The sequence below is a fragment of the Antechinus flavipes genome, chromosome 4, assembly GCF_016432865.1.
Source record: "Antechinus flavipes isolate AdamAnt ecotype Samford, QLD, Australia chromosome 4, AdamAnt_v2, whole genome shotgun sequence".
In the NCBI taxonomy this organism is placed as follows: domain Eukaryota; kingdom Metazoa; phylum Chordata; class Mammalia; order Dasyuromorphia; family Dasyuridae; genus Antechinus; species Antechinus flavipes.
Genome location: NC_067401.1, coordinates 95,607,972 through 95,630,156, shown reverse-complemented (window position 1 = coordinate 95,630,156; position 22,185 = coordinate 95,607,972). Strand labels below are relative to the sequence as shown.

Genomic DNA, 22,185 nt, shown 5'->3' with positions numbered 1-22,185 from the left:
CTAGAACTCTTTTCCTGATATACAAAACAAAGTGGTTGAATTAGATCATCTTGAGGCTTCTTCTATCTCTACCATTCTTTTAATGGCTATTAATGGCTCTTTTAGGATACTGAAATAGGAAAGGAAGATTGAATTATGGCTAGTAGAGTTTTGATGTTTAGTGTATTCTATTATATGTAAATTACCTACAAATTGGCAAATCGTTTATTACATATATGAATACTCCATTAACTAAAATTTAGTATTTTTTTAAAATCATACTCACTCATTCCCTGACCATGCCTGGAAGTTCACTGTATTTTGGTACAAATACCCATGATTCTTGACCACTAAGAACTTAAAGGAATAGAATATGAATGAGAAAATGAGGAGAAATATTGGTTAGAATTTGTAGTATAGTTGGAATAGTGATGAGATTGGGACAAAGTTTTCAATTTGCGAATGTCTCATGAAAAAACTTATAGTTTAATCACGATACTTCCCTATGACATCATTTGATTAATGATCAGATACTTCTGCTTTGGAAAAAGCTGGGACTACTATTAGTCTAACCACTGATGAATTTAAAAATTCTAAAGTCACATTGATTGGAGCTCAAAGGATCATAGATTAAGAACTAGAAGAGACATTAGGGGGCATCTAGTCCAGTTGTGTCTAACTCAAAGAGAAATGGAATTTTTGGATTAGAAAATACACATTAATATTATCTATGTGTCATTTTATCTGTTTTGCTAAACTTTTCCCAACTACATTTTAATATGGTTTTAGCTGTACTTGGAAGTTTTTTGGGCCCCATGTTTGACACTTCTGTTCTAGTCCAACCCAAGCCTGGAATCAGAAAAATCTGAGTTCAAATCTGACTTCAGATACTTACTGGGTATGTTACCCTGGACAAATCACTTAAGCCTCTCTGCTTCAAGTTCTTCATCTGTAAAATGGGCTGGAAAAGGAAATGGCAAACTACTCCAGCATCTTTGCCAAGAAAAATTCAAATGGGATCATGAAGAATCAGACATGACTGAGATGATTGAATAACAAAGATAGACTGAGTCATAAAGCTCAAATATGCTATAAATGGAAGAAATATATTCTCAAAATTACAAAACTGGAAGGAACCTGAGAGACTATTTGTTCGTCATACAGATGAGGGAACATAGACAGGACACTTAAGTGGCTTGCTTAAGATAATACAGGTAAATAAGTATCAGAAGCAGGATCTGAATCCAGATTCTTCAACGATTAGAGGCAATACTATTTCCACTTTGCCACCTACACTACAGTTTGAGAAGAATTAAAGAATAGAGCTTTGAAGCAGGATCCTGGTAATTTGACTGTATTCCAAGAGAAAATGTTTTAGCCATAATATGATATGTTTTTCTTTAAAGTGTGGCAAGCTTTCACACATCACGGCAATATAGTTGTCACCGTGAGGATTGTTTCTAAAAAAGCAGAGGTGGTAGCATGGAATAATGTGGTAGTCGACAAATTGGGTTTAGAATTATTCTGTGTAGCTCTAGAAGGATTAATGGGTGAAAGTTGTACAGAGCAAATTTGAGGCTCAATGAGAATATGAACTTTCTGCTTCCCAATTAGACCTGTCCACCAATGAGCTTGTAAAGTCACAAATTCCTTATTCCTTAAAGATTTTCAGATAAAAGTTAGATAGTCATTGGTTGAGGGGCATTATGCTGGTTACCCATTCATGCTCTGGGCAGCGAAATGGAATGGACATCCTCTAGGATCTTTTCCAATTCCAAGATTCTATGATTCTGTGGAAGGCTGGAGATGTGTAAGTATGGCCCATGCACTTTCCCAAAGGGAAACTATTAAAAATAGTTTCCTGTAACAAGTATTTTGCAATTTTATGTTTGGATAGTGGAAGAAATATAAACAAGCAGGCATTGAGCCAATCTGCCCAAATAGTTCCTCTATATGTTTGCTGGTAACAAAGTACATGGGAGGACCAGGGTCTGAGGGAAAACTCTTCCTCCCCCCCACTATTCAAATTTTTATACTAATACCTTTTTATTTTTAAAATACATGCAAAGATTGTTTTAAACATTCACTCTCACAAACCTTGTGTTCCAAAAGTTAAACAGGAAAGGAGAGGAAGAGGGAAAGAGGGAAAGAAGGAAGGGAGAAAGGAAAGCAAGAAGGAAGAAAGGGAATGAGGGAGAAAGAGTAGAGGAAGAAAGGAAGGGAGGAAAGAAAGAGGGAGTAAGGAAAGAGAGAGGGAGGAAGGAAAGAGGGAGAGAAGAAGGAAAGAGGGAAGAGGGGAAGAAAGGAAAGAAAAAGATAACCTTGGGGGCAGCTAGGTGGTGCAGTGCATAGAGCACCAGGCCTGAAGTCAGGAGGACCTGAGTTCAAATCTACCCTCAGACACTTAACACTTCCCAGCTGTGTGACCCTGGGCAAGTCATTTAACCCCAATTGCCTCAGCAAAAAGAAAGAAAAGAAAAAGATCACCTTAGGGTAAATTACTAAGCAAGCACCTGACTATTGCCAGACACTGTGCTAAGCCCTTTATAAATATTTATTTAATTACTTGTTAGTACTTACTCCCTCATTCTTATTATTTCTGTACTTATCTGTTTACATGTATTTTTTCTAGAAGAATGGTAGTTGTTTGAGGGAAATAAATGTGAATTTTTTTTTAGATTTTTTATCCCATATGTCTTAATAATAATAGTTTATTGGACTGGACAACCCAATTTATAGAAAACCTGAGAATATTTATCCTAGAGAAGAAAAAACTCAGGGCAACTCAATATCTCTCTCTTCAAATATTTGAATGATTGTCCAGTGGAAAGGGATTGGACTTGCTTTATTTGAACCCAAAAGACAGAACTAGGGGTACAAAGAAACAAAATTTGGTTAGATATCAGAAAAAGCTTCCTGTTTTATGAGAGCTGTCCTAATGCTGAATGGGCTGCTTCAAGAAATTGTGGGACCCCTTTGTGGAATCCAAGAGTTTAGATGACCACTTGTCAAATGTATTATAGCAGAGATTTCTTTCATTATTGGGCTGGACTAGATGGCTCTCGTGTTCTGAGAGTCAGTGATAAGCAGAGTGCTATACTAGTGACTAAATTGGAAAAACATGTGGAAACATAGTTAAATTCAAGGCTAAAAGCATGACTGAACATAATGCCCAGTAGGAAGAAATGCTATAGGGGAAGCATACATTTAGAAAACAGGAAGGATTTAGAGGATTTAGGTCTTGGTTCAACTTGATGATTGAGGAATGCACTAGTAGACTTCTCAGAGACACGAGACCCAGAACAAGACAAGAAATCAGGCATCTGGCCCATGACTCAGACCCCACCTTTTCAAACTAGGTAGTTACTAATTTTAAAACTCTATCTCTGCCTGATCTCGGAGGTGAATTCCCTCACTACTCTGTTGTAGGGCATCTCCAATTCTTGGAGAACCTGGAAGACCTGTCCTTCCTGCCTCCACCCAACATCCTGACTTTTTGGGAATGGGCCAGACTACTGGAAAGAAGTCCAAATCTACCTCTAAAAGGTTATTCGTGCCTTATATGCATATTGCATTGGGATGGCCTTCACACAAGCTGTTTTTTATGCCTAGAATATTCTTCTTTCTCACCTCCTCCTCTTAGAATCCCCAACTTCCTTCAAAGCCCAAAGTGTCACCTCCTACATGATGCCTTTCTCGATTCCCTCCCCCACTCCCTGAAGTGACTGGATATGTAAAGACTCCTCTAGAGGTGAAATGGGGAGAGGGGAAGAGTGGCCTGAGCCATTTCAAAGGATGGAAGATGGCCAGGGGTAGAGGCTGCTCCAGGAGATGATGGCTGATGGCAAACCTAGTCTTATTCCCTACTCCTTCAAATAGGTACAACTGGTGCTTTTTTCTAAGAATTTTCCATTATTCTGTAATAAACTGTGTCTCACAGAATTCGTTTTACTCCCCATAAAGCACTGTAACTGACCACGGCATTTGTATTTCCTTGTGTATATTGGCTAATGACATGAAGGTGTGGGGACAGCTCTGGAAGCCACACGGGACATAGTGACTTCCCAGAACAGGGCTGGCATCCTAACTCCAGCCTATTGTTAGAAAGTTGTTCTTTCTTCCCACCTGGGGCATAATCACGAACTGCAAATGTTTTATAACCAACTCTCAAGGGCAGAACTGGGTCTTTTTATCTCCTCTACAATAAATTTATCCTGTGATTTTGCAATGTAACTCAAGTGTCTGACTCATAAAAACCAGTATGTCACAGGATCCATGGAGAAACCTGGTGATAAAACTTTATTTCTAACTCTATCTCTAGTTTCATACATCCATCCATATATTCACATATCCATCCAACCATCCATTCTTTTTCTCTGTTTTTGTTTCTCTCTTTATGTCTGTGATTCTTTCTGTCTGTGGTCCTCTCTCTCTCTCTCTCTGTCTTTCTCTTTAGATCTGTGTGTCTGTCTCCTTACCCTTTGTCTCCCCATTCCTCTCTCCCCCTATTTTTTTCCCTCCCTCCTCCATTCTCTTCTTCCTTCCCTCTCTCTCTCTCTTTCCCCTCCTTCCCTTCCCTTCTTCCCTCTGTCTGCCTCCCTGCCTCCTCCCCCTCTTTCTTTCTCCCTGCTTCTCTCTCTCTGAGTGTGTCTCTCGATCTCTCTTTCTCTAACCCTCCTCTCTCTCTCCCTCTCTTCCCATCTAATATATTTAACACTGTCGTTGATTTTGTCTTCCAGGAAATGTAATCTCTTTGAGGGAAGGAACACTTTTTTTTTCTTGTACATTCATGGTAGTTACCAGCTTTAAGAGGATACAAAGGAAGTCTCCACAGAAATTTGGGCTAGTGCCTCCATGTCCCTGGCTGGTATGGAAGGGATCCGGCATCAGTGACTCTGTGTGTCTGTCCAGCCTTATTGAGGGAAGCATGCTGAGGAGATTTCTAGCTACTCTGGCATAGAATGATATTTGCACATACAAAGGGCCTTTCTCCTAGCCTGGTACTAGGCCCTTTGAGTCCTGCTGGCTCTCCTCATATCTATCCTGTTGTCCATTTAGGGATTATGAATTTGTGTAGTTGAGGCAGGGCTTCACTGTGCAGGGGAGTGAACTTGCCTTCCATGGCAGGAGCCTTGTCCCAGAGCCCAAAGTATGCATTTGTGGGGTGTTTACTTGGGGTTTGAAGAACAGCAACATGGGATCAGAGGAGAGACTAGGGAAGTCATGTTAGTATTCTACCATTTAAAATTGGTTAGTCTCTCCCTTGGACAAGTGGCCCCCATTTCTGCCAAGCATTTCCTTTTCCTGGGAGAGTCCTATCCCATATTTTTGTCATGGAGGTGACCATAAGTCCTAGATAATCAAGCAAATATAGTGCTAGATTTTATCATCTGGAAAGATTTCAAGAACTGTCTATCTCATACCTTGTTTTCTGTGACCAGCAAATAGGAGGTTGGCCATCTCCCAATATTTTTGGGGGAAGAGGTCATAACAACACAGGAAACAAAATGCAATATTCCAGGATCAGTAGTTTCCTTGGCACATCTGCCATGATGATGGCAGAGTACTGAGTAAGGAGACAGAGCTCACACAGTTTTTAGAATGCCCATAAACTTTAACTAGACTGTAGGAACTTCAAATGTGAGATCTCTGTCCACTGATCTAGAAGCGAACATATTGCTCCAGGGCCTGAATTACATCACTCTTGATATTCTTGTTATAAATTGCATCAGAAGTAAGACGTCTGGAAAGATGTCTCACAGATACTCTTTGAAGAGGTGATGGAATGAACTGGTATAATGGATTTTTTGTAAGGCAATATTTATTATTTCAAGGGATATTTGGCTATTGCATATTGCAAGACTAAGAAAAAGTATTTCCAAAAAGATTATCATAAAAATAATGACACTTTATATACCAACAGTGGGTATATAGGATGAAGTGATAAGAGAAAGTCTCCTGGATTTACTGTGCAAATCAAATCAACATCCATTCTAGAGTGTTTGATGATGTCAATGCAAAAGCAAGAAAAAGTGAGGAGAGAAAAACATGATAAAGGAAAAGAAGGAAGAAATTAGAGATATCAATCTGTAGATTTTACAGACATAGCTAGTTCTTTGAAAAATGAATGGGTAGAAAGTAGGCATGGCTTCTAATGAATAAAACCATGAAATACCAAATAATAGATTTATTTTAACAAACAGGAAATTATTATTACTTATTATTTATGTGGGAGTTTTCCCTGAATCAGTTGACTATTTATAGTCAATGTATTATCTTGTCAAACCTAATGTTAGAATTAGCATAAAACTAGAAAAATAATTGAAACAAATTAACTATCAACTACTTAAATAAAAGATGAAAAATGATAACAATACTGACTTACAATTTATCTTCTATATATCTTGTTTATCCATTTATTTACATGGTGCCTCCCCCATCTGATTGTGAGCTCTTTTAGAACATGGACTGTCTTTTACCTTTTTTGGGGGGTATCCTCAGCACTAGCAAAGTAGTTGGCAGACAGTAGGGATTTAACATTTTTTTAACTGATTATAATCACTTTTTCTAGAAATTTAACCAAGGTAAGTTAATTGCTATGATAAAGAGATCTGACAATCCTAGAATGGATCTAGCAAATATGAATTATTTTTTAAATTTCTTTTAGATTTAAAATTTTTTAGCTTTTTTTATTAAAGCTTTTTATTTTCAAAACATATGCATGGATAATTTTTCAACAGACCCTTTTAAAACCTTGTGTTTCAAATTTTCACCTCCTTCCCCCCACCTCCTTCCCAGGGAGCAAGTAATCCAAAATATGTTAAACATGTTAAAATATACAAACATGAATTATTAAAGAAAGAAGGTTGCCAAAGTCAACAAATAAGAAAATGAAATTTCATGAAGAAGGATGACGGAAGAATATTAGTAGTATCATCTTATAAAATAGAATCAGTGGAGGATAAAACTAGTTTTTAAAAATCTTGGCAAGACATCCCATTAAACAAAGTCATCCCAAGGTTGATATGGGAAAGTGGACATTAGGAAAATGGAAAAAATATTTACAAAGACTATTTTAACAAACATTTCTCTCTATCAAGAACATTGGAGCCACCACATATACTCATAATACAGTTTCACATATGTGTATAGAGGAAGCAGAAATGGCATTAAAAAGAAAAATGATGAGAAGAATTATCTATTTGACCATTCATATTCAGGAAAGATCTATGCTGGAGGCACCAGGGGATCAAAATGCAAGGTATCTGAAGGAAAGAACAATAGCAAACATGTGTGTGTGTGTGTGCAATGTTGTACCTTTTTAAACACTGAAAATAAAACAATCAAGAGAACATCCATCACTACTGTCCCAGTCCTAGATACACACACACACACACACACAAGCCTTCTTTCTTATATATCCAAAATCTTTCTGGTTTTCATCAACATACTCAATGAAAGCATTAGTAGAGAGTAATCAGGCTTTCCAAAATAATATTCAGTCATGGACCATATATTTGCCATTTCACAATTAACTAAAAGTTGTAGAAAATATAGGCTCTCATTGTGCTTATTGTTTGCTGGTAATGAAAAAAAATTTATTTGATAGCACTAAGCATTGCTTTACAGGCTCTTTTATGAAAAGCTGTCTCCCATTGATATACCAAAATTATTCAAGATTCTTTAGAAGACATAGCATAAATAATGAGTATTGAATGACTGATAATAACATCAGGTCAGGATAAACAAAAACAAAAAACCAAATAAATAGTAAATAAGGTGTCTGTTTACCAAAGGCATTCATCTCCCAGTGGAGATCCAATGTAGACTATAGGTTAAGGAAGAATTCTCTGTGAATGGTGATGTCTTTCAGATGTTATTGTTTTGGGTTAACAGTTTTCAAATTGCATCAAGCCCCAGAGCACTGGAAAACCTCCGGGAGATCAGTAATCACTCAAATGAGTTTGGCCTGACCATCCATAAAAGAATGATCAAGTGGTGGAAAGTGACTATAGGCCAGGTTTCAAACATGCTTCTAAATTTATATTTCATAGAACTTGTCTAACAGAATATATATCTGGGACAGAGAGTACACAGAGATAAAGGGGTGGGCCCAGATTTAAATAGGAGGAGAATGGGCTGATGTGCTTTTGGGAAATTACAAAGTTCCAAGCTCCTCATGAAAGACCCATCTTTTCAATACTAATATTCTACCAGTGTTGTAATTAAACTATTTCTAAACAACTAAAAATGAATACCACGACAGAGAGCAATACATGATAGTTGTAAGCAAGCTGCATCATATAATCAATAAGGAAGTCCAAAAAAGAATAAGACTAAATGATAGGAAGGGGAAAGGGTCATTTGGCAAGAATGAAGTAAGACAGATGGGCATCTGAAGTGTTTCATTCATATTCTTAAAATCACAGGAGAAAGAGAAGAAAGCCATCAATCTATTGGGAGAATTCTTAGGAAAACAAAGACAATTTTGAGGTAGGATGAGCAGACATGCATGAGCTCCACGTTGCACTGCTGGTAAGAACTCCCTGAATCAATGAAATCACAAGATTCATTTGAGCACCGGGTATTCCCAGAGTTCTGGGCAAACAGTAAGTGTTGAATAAATGATTTTTGGATGAGTGAATAAAAAAACAAGAGAAAAGCAAACAGATCTGGGATACATCTGGAAGTGACGATTTTCTGAGGACATTGCTAATTATTTCTAATTTCTAATTCCCTTTCTGTTTATTTGCTGTGTGAATGTGCATGAATGTGTGTGTTCTTTTGGGGGGGGTGCTTCTTATATGGCTTTTTGCCACCCCTAGTGAGTCAATAAAGAGCATCCTGGAAAGTGTCAATTAGCATATAAATTAAGCTGATACACCTGGAGAAGCTGTTTCAGGCTGTTATTTATCACTTTTAATGTGAAGAACCATTGAGAACTGTGAATAAAAATCTCCTCTATCCCTTGACTAGATAAAGAATGAGGGTGGAAATGGAATAGGTGCCAGATTTAAAGAACAAAAGAATAAGGGTGAATAAAGGACTTAGAGTGGCTGGTCATGGAAGTATGAGGTGGGGGAGAGAAAGAAGGGAGAAAGAAAACATTAAACTGTGTTTAGCATAATTCTTTCCACTTTCTCCCTTCTTTCTATGTACGCATGTGTCTATGTATATGTCTATATGTGTGTATGTATATATACACATAAGCTTACACTTCTCTCTTCCCCACCCAACTGCATTTCCTTCCTGTTAATTTAGATTCTAGTAAACATGGGTGAGAATTAAGTTCCAAGCAACTTATTCATAGGAGTAGATATCCACAAACCACTTGACCAACAGATGTTGATTATGAGCCCATCGTTGTGTATGAAGGTGAGGAAGGAAGGTCAGGGATCAATAATTTATTTTTCTAGGTTCTTGTTGGATGCTCTGGAAGATTTTGCTCACATACATGGGTGTGATTTCCTGAATAAAAGGGAGGCTATTTTGGAGCCAAAGCTCTGAGTACAGATGCCTTAGGGGCAGAGCTGCTGAGAAGGACTTTTACAAGGACTATGTGGGAGAATTGGTTTCCCGTTTTTTCCCTGACTTAGAGTGGCTGGTCATGGAAGTCTCTGCATTGCTCACCATACCTGGATGGAGAAAATAAGTAGAGTTGTACAGTTTTTCCAAAAAGAGGAATAGGGTAGTCAAAACTGGTTTATTGACAGATATTAAAAAATGGCTGTGGATTCACCAACTTCTCATATTTCCACTAGTCCCATAATAGTACCATGGAGAGCCATTGTGACATAATGGATGGTGGGGCTATCTTGGATGAGGAAGCCTTTGGCTTACACACTACACCTATTACCTATTAGCAATGGAATATTGGGTAAATTACTTAATGCCTCAGTGCTTCAAGCAACTCTTTAAGATTTTTATCTGTCAGATAACTTGCCAATTTGAATTGGTGGAAGGAGTTTTTTTAAACCACAGACTTCCCATAAAAGATGAATCTATAGGTCAAAACTCCCTAAAAATATCCCTCAAATCCCTCCAGCCCTTAAAAGATTCTCCTTTTTATTATGTGCTATCCTTGCATGTGAAAAAACTAAGCTACCAAGAGATCCAGTGACCTATCTGCTCAGGTCCCTAAGTGTGGTGATGCTAGAGCTAGGATAGTGCCTGGGGCTCCTTTCTAACTTAATATAGCAGTTTTTCCTCCCTTATCCTTACCCATCTGATATTCATGTGTATATATACTGATGAATCCATTTAGGGTTAAGAATAACAATTTTTCCATGAGAATTCTAATCAAATTTGAATAGTAAGGATCATCAAGAGAACAAAAAAGATAACAATGAGATCTTTAAAAGTTAGGAATTAATGGTTCTAGGTCAACCTCATTTTATTTGTCCAAGGTCACCTGGCAGCAGGCAGATATAAAATATGGTTTAATTCAGTGGTCCTAAGAGATGTGTGACCCCAAGCCTTCCATGCTCAATTTTTGATGTCATCGCCAATTCTTCCCTCTCACCCATTCCACATAGCCAATTAGTTGCCATTGTTTGTCATTTTATTTTTCCATACCTTCTTTTGGACATGTCCCATTTCTTCATCCATAGCCACTACCATTACTAGTATTCCTGTCTCGAACCGCTCCTCACTCTAATTTCTTCTCAATTAAACTCAATTTTTTCTAAAGCATAGATAAGATACAATAACATGTTTACTCAGCAAATTCCAAGGGCTCCCTATAACCTCATCAAATAGAAAATCCTCTAGCATTTAAAACTTTTTATGATGCTGTTTCCCACTTTTCTAATGTTATACTCGTCTCTTCTTCACACACGGAATACAGAAATGATGGGGGTAAACCCTGAAACTGTCCCCCTTGACTGCTGGGGGGAAGCAACGGGGGTGAACTCTGAAATTGTGACCTCTTTGATCTGTAAAAGAAGGGAGATTCAGAGTCTCAGACTCCAAAAAGTCGGGGAATAAAGTATATTTTCCAGACAAGCCTTTTCTAAGTTAAGTGGCTTCATTCAATTGGAGATCTTGGTTAAAATCACTCTCCATTGATCTTTTGGGGGTGGCCGGATCCTCTTCAGTAAATTCCAGGCTCTGGGAAAAAAGCCTTCAAAATGATTTTATTCAGTTGGAGATCTGTGCCTGTTGAGTGGCTTGAAACTGCAAGCTAAGTATCTAGGCTTAGGGGGCACTGACAACATTGAGGGAATTTTATTCAATGGAAGCCTTAGCTCAACTGCTATAAAAGACAATTCCAAACTCCAAATCCTGCAGAAATCCAAAGTGGATCATGCCATGCCAAGGAACCTCTCTTCTTGGCACAGCTGCCGACCAGGACTCCTGTCTGCTGTAAAGATACCCTCTTCTCAGTGATAAGCTTTGTTATTTCCCTAAGAGGACCTCTTGCCACCGAGGAGTCAGTCTTCCTAGCAAAGCCGGTTTCTCAGTGCCAATAAAAATCCCTTTTGCCATTCAGACTTTTCGGGTTCGTGAATTCTTTCACACTGGACTTGTGCGTCTCCAACCAGAGGGGATTCTCACATCAATTCTCTACCACTAGACCTGCATCAGTAATACTGATCTACTTGCTATTCCTTGAGCAATTCACCCCAAGTTCAGTCTTGATGACTTTTCACTAGCTGTTCCCCATGCCTCTTCATCTTCACCTTTTAGTTTGCCTGAAATTCTTTTAAGACTTAGCTGAAAACCCATCTATTGTAGGAGGATTTCCCTAGTCCCTCTAGATGCTACTGCTTTCGCTTCTGGGATTACCTTCTGACTATTGTCTCTATCTTGTATGTACTTAGTTATTTACATGGAATCTTCCCCATTGGACTGTGACCTCCTTGGAGGCAGAGATTATTTTTGTATTCATAGTGCTTAGCACAGTGACTGGCATATAGTAAATGCTTAATAAATGCTCACTGACTTACTGACCTGGATGACTTCAAGAATGGTGGAACCCTTGACAGAAGGAGGGAAATTAGGGTAAGATTTTGGAAAAATAATGAATTTTGTTTTGAACACATTGGGTTTGAGATGCCTAAGTAATATCCAAATCTCAATGTACAACAGACAGCTGTTGATAGCATTATGTCTGTCAGCTGCATGGAAATAATAAATTGAACCTGTGGGAGCCTATGAGATCATTGAGAAAGAAAGTACAGAGTGAGAGGAAAGGGCCCAGGATAAGACCTTGGGATGGCATAAGGATGATGATTCAGCAAAGAGTATTGAGAAGGAATGGTCATCACCAGCCTTCTTTGGCAGATGGGATGCTTTCCAGCTTATTAATGTCTCTTCCAAGATAAAAAGATGTGGTCTGATGAGGCTAAAGTACAATAGGTCCATCACCTCCCTTATTCTTTGTCCCATTTTCCTCCAATTTAGTTTCTATCCTAAAATCACCTTTTCTCCATCTTGCCATTCCTTAACACTCTCAGTTTATTCAAGCTTTAAGGTACCTATTTTTATAAGATATATTTGTATTAATTCTGTTATTTGCCTTTGCAGGTGCATCTCTTGAGCACCTACCTTTGTTTCTTTGGACAAATCTTTTTCCTTCTTTTTGAAATTCTCTCCTTTGAATTATCAGAATTTCATTCTTCAGGGCCTCTCAACCATCCTGGGTTGAAGTCTTCTAAATTAATTTAGGCTGTAGGATCTTTTCTCTGAGTTCTTTGAAATATGTTTTCCCCAAATCTAGGATGCAAACTACTTTATTCTAAGTTTTCTTATTTCTCTACCACAAATTCTAAGATGAAGTGGTAAGTTCCTCATAAACTTCTCATTATTTCTACATTAGCATTTCTGCACAGAGGCAGTTAGGTGATGCATTTGATAGAGCACTAGGTGGGAGTTCAAATCTGACCTCAGATCCTTACTAGCTGTGTGACCCTGAATAAGTAACATAACCTTGTTTGCCCCAGTTTCTTCATCCATAGAATGAGCTGGAGAAGGAAATGACAAACAACTCCATTATATTTGCCAAGAAAACCCTCATTCACAAAAAGTCAGACACACTGAACAACAACGATTTCTACTTAAATTCCTCCTTTTTGGAATTCTCCTTATTCCAGTTCCTCTCCCTTTCAAATAAAGGAATCCTAAAATAAACTAAAATTTTATTAGTTGCTCCATTTTTTTTCCCATGAGGTAAGTGCGGTTAAGTGACTTGCCCAGGATCATACAGCTAATTTTAAATGTCTCAGATAATTTGAACTTGGGTCCTCCCAACTCCAGGGCTAGTGCTCTAATAACTGTGCCATTCAGCTACTTTTAGTTGTTCTACTTTTGAGAGAAAGTGTGTGCTAGTAGGATGTTCCAGACAGTAAAAGTCCACTATTATTGTTATACTATAGTAATATACTGCCTCCATGCCAGACTTTACATATTTCCCAAACTCATCTATTTCCTCCATCTGTCCAAGTGGTCTGATACTGAGTGAACATCATGATTAGTTAAAATTGCTCAAATTTTGATGCTAAATTCCATTATAGGAAAAATTTCTGCATAATAAAGAGCTATTAAAGCCCTAACTCCCTGCCAACACTATTCAATGCAGCAACAGGGACATTCTTTGGGGGGTTAGTGTAATAGAATATAACTTATTCCTTGGCTTTATATGTGTCTAAACCTTAGGAAAAGGTTCTAAGTCTATTTAGAAAAGTTGCAAAAAGGATGGAAGGATTTTTAGGCGATGCTCACTGTGAAGCACTGCAATGTGGAAAGAACAATTATTTCAATCACCTACAGGAAAGAGCAAAAGGAGATTTAGTTATTAAGAATAACCCAAGCAGAGTGAAAGGAGGTTCCAGTCAGTAGTGACAAAAAGCACATTCAGAACAGCTGGACTTTGGAGTAAAGCTATTCTGAACTGTGAAAAAAAATTGAGCTCTGTTTTGAATATCTAGAAGGCATACAGTTTTGGAATCGGAAGAAATCTTGGGGATGAGTCCTTCACTTTGCAGAAGAAGAAACTGAGGCTCATAGAAGTTAAATAATTTGCTCAGTAATAAGTTTTGATTGAAATATTCAGTCAGGGGTTTAATAAATGGCCTCTACAAGAACTTCTGTAACACTGGTTCCTACCAAGAACTAAGGGCTCTTATCTTAAGGTCCATGAACTTGTTTTTAAAATATGTTGCTAGCTATGATAAATGTGGACATTTGTATAGAAGAATTGCACATGTTTAACATACATTAGATTACTTGTTGTTTAGGGAAGGGGGTGGAGAGAAGGAAAGGAGAAAATTTTGGAATGTAAGGTTTTGCAAGGGTGAAAGTTGTAAAATATCTTTGCATATATTTTAAAAATAAAAAGTTATCATTTAAAAATGTGTTTCTGGCTGTAATTTAAAAAAAACATTGCGTCCTCTGTAATCCTATGTGTTTTATTTAATGCATTTACAAGCATTATTCTGAAAAAGGATCTCTAGGTTTTGCCAGATGTCCAAAAGGATTCAAGACACCAAAAAATGGTTAAGGTCTCCTACTATTAGACAGAAGTGAGTTGTAGGAACTGAGTTATCCAGTGCGATTATTGGTTGGTTGTTATGAATATGTTTCTCTGGGTTCTACCCTGAGACACACCCTGCTTTTATTCTCCTTTGCAACAATTCCCATTAAACTCCAGATTCAACAACCTAGTTCAAAATTCACCTTCAGGAAACCATTGCTGAGAAAGAACTCTGCCCTACTTTGTCCCTATATTGGCTCTGCATCTAGGGTACCTTTGTTGGCATTATGCCAACCAAAAAACCTATTTATTTACCTGTCACTTTGCAAATGTTTAAAAAACTTATTTCCTTTAGTTTGTGTGAGTTCCCCAACTGTGCAACAATATCTTCAATAATAATAGCATGCTGTTGAATAACAGTAACATAGTAGAAAGTTGGTGTACTTGGTGACTTACAGGTAGCATTATTGATGTCATTGTAAATAACATATTCTGGGACAGTGAAGAAAAAAATTTTTTCAGTATGATTGAAATGACACTTGAAGCCAGGGTATAATATTTCCTGTCCCTATATCACCGTCTCTGGGTCCTAGCTCTACTATGCAGAATGAAACATGGTAGTGTTCTGCTGGTTGTCAGGCTCCAGGAGAGAGTGTGGTACTCTTGTGTCTTAGTTTCTGTGTTCTTAACAAGAACACAGTTTTTTAGTGTTTTCTTTAAATTGTTCCTTTTTTTATCTCAATACTCTTCCTCTTCAAATGTGTTTGTTGATTACTATTTCTGTTACAGTTCCTTTGCTTTAGATATCTGCTTGTTCAAAGTCTTTTGATTTTCTATCTTTCCTTCTGGTGTGTGTGTGTGTGTGTGTGTGTGTGTGTGTGTGTGTGTGTCTATCTGTCTGTCTCACTCTTTTAAGAAATGAGAATAACTCCTTCATAGAGATGAAAGTCTAAAGTAGAAGGCATAACACTGGCAAAATGTCACTTAATGGATTTGGGGACTGTTTTCCTGAATTCCCCCTTCCATTTCTTTGGTTTCCACTGGAAGCAACAAATGCTTGGCAAGACCCTAGGAAATGCTTAAAACATTTCTTTAATGTCCAGGGTCTTGGCTTCTGGTAACAAAAGTCCATCTAGAATCAGCCAACATAGCAATTCAGGAAGAATTGTATTCAGAAAGCATAAAAAACAAGGAAAATATATCTTGTAGTTTCTGTTTGTCTCTCTGTCTCTCTCACACATAGATAGTGGAACAAGAATGATTTTTTCCCCCACTAGTGATGCTCTGGAACTAGATCCTAAACATATTACTATCTGAATTAGTGGAATGATTTGCTGTCCATTTGTGATTTCCTGAGGCTTGGCTTAAGTTCTTTCTGGAACTCTTCACTGCTTTTTTTCTTCTAACTGTAACCTGTCATTGTTCCTTCTTCTACCTACAAAATGCTATTTTATTTTTTAAAGGATTTATTGATGATTCATGTTTTATACATATCAGTTGCATCACAATTTCCTTCCTCTTAAAAGGAGTTAAGTAAAATGAACAAACACATCAAACGTATCCCAGATCATATGAATCATTCCATACCTATAATCTACTAAGTCTTTACTGGGAGGAGAAAATAATGTTTCATCTTCAGTCCTTTAGAATAAAAATTGGTTATTATGAATTCTGGTAACATTTAATGTTGTTTTCCTTTAATGCAGTCATTATTTTCATTGTTCTCTTGGTTCTGTTTTGGTTCTACATCAGTTCATACTTGTTTTCTCATGTTTCTATGTTCCTCATCTTTCTTGTTTCTTATGAAGTCATAATATTGTATTCAACTTGGCTATCAACTTTTTTTAGTACAATTTTAAATACACGCAACTCTTTTTCTCCTTTCCTTCCTTTCCTGCCTCTCTCTCTCTCTCTCTCTCTCTCTCTCTCTCTCTCTCTCTCTCTCTCTCTCTCTCCTCTCTTCTCTCTCTCTCTCTCTCTCTCCTCTCTTTCTCTTTCCCTCCTTCCCCTTTCCCCCCTTACTTCTTCCCTCCCTTCCCATTTCCCCCCTCCCTACCTCATTCTCTGTCTCTGTCTCTCCTCCCCTCCTCCTTTTCTCCTCCCTCTTTCCCCCTCTCCTCCTCCTCTCTCTTTCTGTCTGTTTCTCTGTCTATTTGTCTCTCTACTTCTCTGTCTCTGTCTGTCTCTGTCTCTGTCTCTCTCTCTTCTCTCTCAGATTGGGGAACAGAATGAAATTTCCCCCCCAATAGTGGATGCTTTGGAACTAGATCCTAAAGTATAACCTGTCCCACCCCTGTTTCTCCCTTTGTGCTGCTCCATTGTACAGTGTGTAGATGACCCAAACATCATGCTATACTGTACATCTTGTATAAAAAGAAGGGGAATCCAGTCCATTTCATAACCAGTAGTCAATTACTTTTTTCTGCTTACTAGAGGTCTTTAAAATCCTGATGAGAATCAAAATAATGGAGGGCAAGATAGGAATGCTTGTGTCTTCCAAGATTTGAAAGTCTTGCTTAGCTACTTTCCTTCTCAAAATTCTGCACCCATTCTGATACAGTGATGGGATGCCTAGATTGTATGGCCTCAGGGTAGAGGAAAGAAAGGTTTTTGATCTTTCTAACAAGTGCTTTCTAAATGTTTTTTAAAATCAATCCTGATCTGAAGACTGGGGCATGGTTTAGAATGTGGGAGTAACAAGTGGGATAAAGTGGGAAGTACTACAACAAAGGAGTTGGAGATTCTCACATCCAAAGGGGGTGCTAAGCAGAGGCTAAAGACCTCTGATTGCTGTAGAAGAAATCCCTGCTAAGATGCAGGTTGGTCTAGATGACCTCAGAAATCTGTTTGAATTCTGAGATTATCTAATTTTTTGGGTTCATAATTTGTTGGATCTAAATCCTCCTCACCAAGGGTTCTATTGTGGATAATAGTTAATAGGTTAATACATTGTATTTATATATATCATTTTGCGATTTTTATTTCTTCAAGGTTCCTGGAGTATGGATCAAATAATTAGAATTGGAAGGGGCCTTATAAGTGTCACATAAGTCAATCCTATTTTCTTTCAGAGAGAAATTCCTCTTTTCTTCAGAGGAAACAGAAGCCAGAAAGAGTTGACATTCACTTAATGTGACATAGTAAACAAAAGTGATTAATCGTGTATCAACTCCAGGTAGCTACTGGATCACACTGCCTCCTCCAAAAATCATAATATGTATTTTATATTTGACTTGCAAAACACATTCCTTATAAAGTAGTTAAAGTATTATTATCCCTGTTTTTCAAATGAGAAAATTGAGAAAAATCTGAGAATTTAAGTGACTTAGCCATGATCATACTATTATTATGTGTCTGAGGCAGAATTTTAACCTGGTCTTCTGACGCCAATCAACTACATATGCATTATGTCACAATCCTTCTCTCATTTGTTATACAATTAGCCTTGGTTTTCTTGGGCTGTATCTTCAGTGATTTATACAGCAATCTAGACAGTGAAGTGAAAGTTCTTGCATCCATGTTATATGATGATTAACTGATAAAACTGTGGGTATTTAGCCTGGAGAAGAGAAAATTCAGGGAGGACATAATGGTGGTCCTCTGGCATTTGAAAAAGGTTTACATTTATTCTAGTTGGTCACAGAAAGCAGAAACAGTATGAGTGAAAGTCTCAAAGTTGCAAATTTCAGCTTGATAATTAGGAAAATTTTCCTGACAATTAAGACTTCTCTGTTAGTGGAATGGACTGCTTTGGGAAGTCTTCCCTATTATTGAAAAGCTTCAAGCAGAAGTTAGATGGACCAATACACATAGCACTTATTCTTTTGTGGGAATGAGTGGGCTCAGAAGGCCCTAAAGAACCCTTCCAAGTCTAAAATTGATGATTTCATGAAAAGAGGCCACTTCGAGTCAGAGGACTTTAGCACTCTGCAGACTGTGTAATTTTAACTAGCTCTGTAATTTTAACTTCTGTCACTTAACCTCTAGGAACCTCTATCTCATCTTCTCTATCTCACAGAGTTGTTGTGAAGATCAAGTGATATAATGTGTGGAAATACTCTGTAAACTAAAATGCTTTACTAATTTGAAGTCTTTACTATATGGATAGATTGTTGGTTCTGGAGTCAGGAAAATTGGAGTTCAAATCCAGTCCCAAATACTTATTAGCTATGTGCTCCCTGGTTAAGTCACTTAATGTCTATCTGCCTCAGTTCCTTCAACTGCAAAATGGGGATCATAATACTTCCTATCTCATTGTGTTGTTGTGAGAATCAAAAGAGATATTTGTAAAGTGCTTAGCACAGTGGCTGACACATAGTAGGCACTAAATAAATGCTTATCCTCTTCTCCCATATTGATTGCTATTTGTATTAGTCCATCAATGGCAACAAATAATTTCTAACTCTAGCTTCTTCGTCACTGAAACCTTAGGACACACCCATGTCCCCATTCCCAGAACTGAGAACATAGTCCCTTCATGAGGATTCAATACCAACCAGTAACAATTTTACTTGCTTAATTTCTACCTGGAAAAACGACTGCATATTAATTCCTGCTAGATAACCCAATTAAAGTTGTTTGGAAATTAGAATGAGTCACATAATAAGCTTACGAGCTTATTAAATTGATCTCTTCTTAAGCATTCTGCATTTTTTCACTGGTGGTGGGGTTTTTTATGGAGAAGGAAGAGAGATATTTCAGTCATTTTCTTTGCAGCATTTCATTCCTATAAGCAGGTTGTTTTGTCTGGCTTTTCCTTGAGCTGGGAAAAAGAGGATAAGCATTTATTTAGTCCTTGATTCTGATTATTTGTCAGTGTTTTTTTTTTTTTTTTTTTTTTTTTTTTTTTTTGGCTACATGGTTCAACCACTTATCCTTTCAGAAACATTATGCAAAATTTTGATACTATAATTTACCTTCCTTTTTTCTCCCTTTACATTCATTTAGTTTCTATGACTTTCAATTAAAATGTCCTTGCAAACCAGAGTTGTATAAGGGTTTTTCCCCCTGGATGTAGCTTTTTACATATTAAAGGAGTTAATTTCATTTTCTGACCTGCAAAAAATGAGTAAGTAATCCTTTTCACATGATTAGTAGAAATTCTGTTATGCATGAATGACTAGAGTGAATAAGAATATCAAATGAAAGAGACAATGTGCAAGATTGGATTAATAGTACATGCCTCACAACAGCATTATGAAAATTGAGCAGTTAATATTTTAAAAGAAAATCTCTTAGTTTCTGAAAAGAGCAATATACAAATATGCATTTCATGCCCTAAAAAGAATAAGAGATGGGGCAGATAGATGGCACAGTGGATAGAGTACTGACCCTGATGTCAGGAGGACCTGAGTTCAAATCTGACCTCAGACACCTAATATTTTTTAGTTGTTGTGTCCCTGGGCAAATCACTTAATCCCAATCAGCTCAGAAAAAAAAGAATAAGAAATATAAGTAAGAGTCGGATAGTGCAATACATTTAACAATAAAGAAGAGTTATCAATTCTCTCTTAGCCATTTGACTGTGTTACTCAGGTTACGCAGTAAATAATTGGCTAGAAAGAAGTAGAAGTGGTAGAGAATCCTATATAATCCCTTCTAAAAATGGTTCTCAAACCATGTGGTGAAAGCCTACTGTGGAAAAAATCCTTCACTAGTAATAGGAAAAAAAACAGTGTCTCTTAATCCTCCTATACTTGTCTTTCTTTCTTTTCTTAGAAAGTATTTAAGTAGCTCAGAGGATAATGCAATAGGTTCAGAATCAGGAAGACATAAGTTCAAACTTATCCTGAGACTCTTACTAATTGTGTGGTCCTTGGGCAAATCCCTTCTCTTTGCTTCAGTTTCTTCAATTATAAAATGGGGACAATATTAAATAGCACCTATTTTCAGGGTTATTATGAGGATCAAATGAGATAATATTTGTAAAGGAGTTAGTATAGTGCCTGGCACATAACAGATATTATACAATTGCTTATTCCCTTATCTTCCTCTTTTCCTAAGAAGTATCTAAGGTTTGAGAAAGATAGAGGGCTGTTAAAATATTTAAATCTGCAAAAGAATAAGATTTGATGGCACAGAAGAATAATCTCTAGTTTCCCCACTGAAAGCCCGGAAAATAAGTAGTATGGTCAGAAAACAAATCCACAGAACAATGGTGGGAATTTTCTCTTCTTATGTCATTCTCCATGCTAACTAGCTCTGGCTAGGCTAGCCAGGAAGCCTAGGACCTTGCTATAGGTTTCCACTGGAGCAACATGCTTTTAAGGAGCAGGAGGTGTGGAGTTGTGTATGGGGGTGAAGGAAGATGAGAGATCTAATTCAGCTATTACAGGTATTATTAAAGAGTTATTTCAATTTAACAATCCATGGTGAGGCAATATGACATTTGGGACCACACAAGGAAACATCTATTATACATGAATTCTTAGTATTTATTAGCTTCTATGTTTATTTTTTCTATGATACATAATTAGTTCCACTCTCTAAATTCACATTTAAAATGTATGTAGCATCTTATTTCCAGAACCCTCAAAGCACATATTTATTATCTCAATCTTTCCACAATAAAGCCTTGACATAAACAGGATCAGCTAGTTTTAAAAAAAATGAAGAAATAATTGCTCACAGGAATTAATGTCGGGACCTGGACTTGAACCTGGCTCATTTGCCTACCAGTCTAATGCATTCTGCCTTGGGAGATTTTGCTCTTTGTAGGAAGCATCACTCTTTACTCATGAATAACTAATCTGACTGACACATTTTTATAGACAAAAGCAGGCACAGTCTGGTGGCTTGATGCCCTGTCTGAAACTGATTCCTGGTCTTGTATACCATATGTGGTCCTAGGTGGTCAAAAAAAGGATAATAAAATGGAAACATTTAGGTAGCTGAGGTAGTGTGTAAGCATTGGCTCAACTTCATTATTCGATCAAACTTTAACCTCCATAAGTTTCTTCACACTTAAACTCAGAATACACTCTGAAAATGAAAGAAATTCATCTTCCTGAAGGTGTGAAATGTATTCATAGCCTTGCATACATACCTACCCCTCTAATATTCTTTATAATTAGCGTTGAGATTATTTGGAAAACAGAATCCCAACACTCTTCAATTCTGCTGAATTCAAAGACTGCAAACTCATTTTGGTTCAGCACCGGACCTATGGACAGAGACGTCATAAACCAAATCCCCTTTTTCAATTGACAAATTCACCACCGCGTGTATGTGTGTGTGTGTGTGTGCGCTCGAGTTCGTGTGTGTTCTAAAAGGACTAAGGAGAAAAGTCAGATTTATAAGGTATTTGTCAAATTCATTTGTCAATTTAAAGTATAAACAACCATCGAATATCCACTTAATAAACCTCTCTTTAGATGACAGGGAAAAATATCTTGGCTTTGCCAATAGCAAATATCTTTGACCTACATATAGAGAGAAGGGTCCCCAAGTAAAATTCTCTGGCTGAGAAGTAGCAGAGATTTTTCCAAAAAAGCATTTGTTCCACGAATTCTCAATGTGCTTTTCCTCACGATTTTCAAATATACTCATGTGCCATATAATTTGGTTTTCTTCAGGGCTGTGTATTTTGGTTGGAAGTTCGGAGAGGGAGTGTTTGGCAAAGAGAAATATCAAGAACAATACATTTCTCAGTGCTGTGCAAATAAAAGGCTTCCTATCTTTCACAAATATATTTGGATTATGTGTGTATGTGTATATACATATATCTTTACGGA

General features: G+C 37.3%; 1 protein-coding gene across 1 annotated transcript in view; it reads right to left on the bottom strand.

The window, feature by feature from the left end:
* The window catches only part of GNG4 (G protein subunit gamma 4), a 90,736-nt gene that overhangs the window by 67,754 nt on the left and 797 nt on the right, over positions 1-22,185 (bottom strand). The gene's annotated exons all lie outside the window — the stretch shown is intronic.